Source organism: Triticum dicoccoides, chromosome 4A (assembly GCF_002162155.2).
Source record: "Triticum dicoccoides isolate Atlit2015 ecotype Zavitan chromosome 4A, WEW_v2.0, whole genome shotgun sequence".
NCBI classification, from domain to species: Eukaryota; Viridiplantae; Streptophyta; class Magnoliopsida; order Poales; family Poaceae; genus Triticum; species Triticum dicoccoides.
The window spans coordinates 362,834,782-362,839,347 of record NC_041386.1 but is presented as its reverse complement, the minus strand read 5'-3'; positions in this window follow the sequence as shown (position 1 = coordinate 362,839,347).

The following is a 4,566-nucleotide window of genomic DNA, read 5'->3' as shown; positions in this document are numbered from 1 at the left end:
GTGCGGTGGCGGCGACCGGGCTCGCGCGGGCCCGATCTGGGCTCCGCGGGCCGGCGCGGTGGGGGGGAGAGAGGCGGCGACACATGGCGCGAGCTGGTTGGCTCGCGGCGGCGGCGGGGTGACGTGGCGCGACGGGATTCGCCAGAGTGAGGTGGAGGGCGCAGCGGACATGTCCGGTGTGGAAGAAAAGTGTCCGGTGGCGCGAGGATGAAGAAGACTAGGGTTTCGTCCGCGAATTTGGAAGGGTTGCACATATATATAGGTAGAGGGAGCTAGGAGAGTCCAAATGAGGTGCGGTTTTCGGCCACGCGATCGTGATCGAACGCTCTAGATGATAGAACAGGTTTAGGTGGGTCTTGGGCCAAATATGAAGGGTGTTGGGCTGCAACACACACGAGGCCCTCTCGGTCCCTCGGTTCACCGTTGGAGTATCAAACGAAGTCCAAATGATACGAAACTTGACAGGCGGTCTACCGGTAGTAAACCAAGGCTGCTTGGCAAGTCTCGGTCCAATCCGGAAATGTTTAACCCCCACACATGAAAAGAAGGTAGAAATGACCACCGGAGGAGATAGGAGCGCCGGAATGCAAAACGGACAACGGGGAAAATGCTCAGATGCATGAGACGAACACGTATGCAAATGAAATGCACATGATGACATGATATGCAATGCATGACACGCAAGCAATGACAAGGCAACAACAGAGAATAACTGGAGAACACCTGGCACATCGGTCTCGGGGCATTACAACACTCCACCACTACGAGAGGATCTCGTCCCGAGATCTAGAATGGCACCGGAGGGAAAACGGAAGAGAAAGAGAAGAGGTAAAACTAAGTTTCTTATTTGACAAACGAGTGAGACCAAAGAACCTTGAAAAAGGTTAATCCATTCGAGAAAAGAATACAACGGAGATGACGAAGTTGAAAGCACTCTGGTAGGGAAGAGGAAACAAGGAATTACAAATTCGGACAGCACTTCATTTGAAAAGAGATGAAAGACTTGATAAGGTGAAAAGAACTAGAAGAGAAAACACAACACTCCGGTTAGATGGATAAACACGAAAAGAGCATGATCCAAGATGATGGGAGAAAAGAGCAACATCGCAATGGCTCCGGAACAAAAGAATAGAAGATAGATAATTGAAATAAAGGAATGGAGAAGAAAATGCCATCTTATGTCACAAAAGAGCTTGAAAAGGCATCTTTAGGAAAAGGGTCGAACGGAGTTGTTGGAACACCAACAACGAAAAGAATAAGCTTGATATGGTCTTGTGGAATACATCTCAAATTATGAGGTGACAACCTGCCACTCACGGGAAAAAGAATTGGATTGATAAGAACAAGGAGACGAGAAACTTATTTCACCGGAAGGATGAAAGAAGAACTTGGGTCTTATATGAGCACCATAAATAGCAACAATCCTTTGGGACGGTTTTAGGTTAAATATAGCCCAAGATAATTCCAATGACGAGATTGATGGCTTTAAAATAGCTCATTCTTAACAACATGTGAATAATGAGACACGAACTCAAATTATCAAGAATGACATAATACCACCTCAAACGATATGGTAGAAAGATTTGCACTCCGGATAGCAAGAAGAAGAAAACTTGAGCTTCTTAGCAAAGACTGTCGAAGAACACTTCGAGAAGGAATTAAATCCTTGATGAATCCATCAAGTAGAACCTTCATGAAGAACTCCGGTAAACAAAAGGATAACGAAAAGAAAGAGAAGTTGAAAACACAAGTTGAATCCTTGTAACGATTTAGATGGATCTGCATGATAAATAGAGCTTGAACTACGGGAAAGAAAAAGGTAAAGCATCTCGAACTGAGAATATGATATGATGAACCACTCCGGCAAAAGAATTAATCACTTGGATGGGACAAAAATAAGAATTATATTAAGCATATCCTTCCCCAATTAAATTGATGACAATGAACGGATTGGCATATTGCTTATACTCATAGAAAGGATTAAGATGGATATAGAACAAACTTGAAAAAGTCTTCGACGAACCACTGATAGAATTAGGAAACAACGAATGCATTGATATGATAAGAAAGAAGAAAAATCTTGAACGAACCACCGTAAGCATTGACAAAGAACGAAGTAAAGGGATAAATCACCGGAAACGAATTAGAGAACGAATGAAAATACTTGAGGGAAAATAGATCCACGAGAACAAAAGATCATGAGCTGATTAGAGAATATACTTGAATGATGCATCGGTATGATTGGAGAATGATAATTGGAAGCTGACATGAATAATCCAGAATTGATGGACTCCGAATAACAAACTGAGAAGAATCTTGAATTACTCCAGATGGGTGGAAAGAATTCTCACTATCAAAATAGTTATGAGAGGATGACCTCAAACTAGAGCCATGAATCTTTGATAGAACAAAACAAGATTCAAGGGAAAACTCTTCTTCGGTCTTCAAGTGTAGAGAAAGATAACGAGAAACACCGCCAAGAATTGTTGAGGCACTCCGGAATGAAAAATTAGAAAGGTTGAGCCAATGATGAAAAGAACTTGAAAGATCTTGGAGAAAACATAAGACCGATGATAATTCATTCTTACGTCAAACTTCGAAAAGAATTTATGATAGCTCTGAAAAAAAATAAGAAGAGTCAGGTAAGATCCTGGGAAAAGACCTGTGGGTTAGGGCCCACTCAAGAGAAACACCGTTGAAATGATTTAAAAGAGAGGTTGCACCGGTTGAATTAAATGGCTAGAATGAGATAACAATCTCGAAAGAGCTTGAAATGATTACGAAAGCAAAGTGGAAACACGAATCTTCTGAGATATCTTGAGCACTCCGAAACAAATGAATAGCGAAGAGTGGATGATTATGAGGTGCACTGGTATGATAAAACTAATGACACGAGGAAAAGGATATGGTCAACACCAAAAGCTTGAATTGAATCCACCGGAGAAGAAAAAGAATGAAGAATAACGAACTTGAAGAGCATCTTCATGGGAACCGACGGGTAAGGACATTGATTGAAAAGAACGAAGAGACTTCACATCAATAAAATGATACTTGATTGAGATATATGAGTCCTCAGAGAAACAAGGGTGGGTGGGCGGGAAAAACAAAGGCAACTTGGAGACAGATGAAACGAACACCATTGAGAAGAGCTGATAATTGATCTTGCGAATGTTGAAATGATCGGATCCACTTGAAGAGAGACACGCCGATTGAAAAGGATTGACATGACAATCTCGATGAACAAGAAGGATTTGTATTCACATAGGAGTATGAGAACATCGCTTAGGAAAAATATGGAATCAACATTTGACTTCGAAGCAACTCGAATACCACAACTCAAAACAAAACAAAGGATTGGCTTGCAGAATAAGCCGGAACAAACATATGATAGAGATTTCGTCCGAAGTTTTCGTGGTGGAGCCTACACGGGCTCGATCGTACAACACCATCATGTACAAGGCAGTGCACATGACATACGAAGCGTCCCCGAGTCGGCATAGCCAAGGACTCTTTAAGACACAACGAGACCACTGTAAAACTGACCATGAATAGGCGGACCACTAGACGTCGAACCCCAATTTCATATCATACATCTGTCGGAAAGTTATCCTAAGAGCTACTTGAATTCCCACTTATAAACTCCCAAAATTTTCCCAGTTATGCAATCAGGTGTTGGGGATACAGGGGAAGCATAATATCTCACCCAAAACTAGCAAATCCTACATCCAGCTGTATCCATCCTTCAACACATAACCAAGAAACATTCGGAAATCATCTACCTCAACCTTTGAAAAGCATCCGTTATACAAGTTATGGCAATACTCCCGAACTCCCGCCCCAGTACTGGGTGGCGTCGGGGTTATCTCACCAACGAACTGCATAAAAGATATTTTCGATGTCAGCGTACTAAACTCAGGTATTCCAGAACTGCAACGATAAAATTGTGACGACAACACCTCGGAGCTCAACTCCCCGGGACACTGCAACAACCCCTAAATGACAGGAGGCACCAAGAACAATGTTCTCGTCACAAATGCACCACTTTGCAAGCTTGTGCTAGTCACCACACACATCACAAAAATACATGGATTGCACCTCTGGAAAGATGGCAAAACATATAACAAAACACATGTAGAGCTCAGGGGCATATCATGCACACAATAATCATGGCAAAAATGACAAATAGCTAATTGGAGCAGTAGATCTGACAATTATCTCAAATAGCACTCTTCTAACAGCATTTCGGGCATCAAGGTGAACTCAAAAGAAAATGATACAATGAGATGAAATGATGTACTCTCTCAGGCGAACATTCTGATATGCTACACGCCCAAAACGGAGCCACGGATGCGGAGTTACGACATGATGAATATGGGCATGTGAAACATGGAAATCTCGGGGACTTATTGAAATTATACCTCCGTGAAAGTCAACGCGGGACGGAGGGATCCGGGACGGAGTTGTGCAGATCTGAGACGGGACGTGTTTGGATGGGGAAGTGGTGGATCTGATCCATCTTCCACGGATCCGGCGCGGGACGAGCTCTCCGGCGAGCTCGCGACTCCG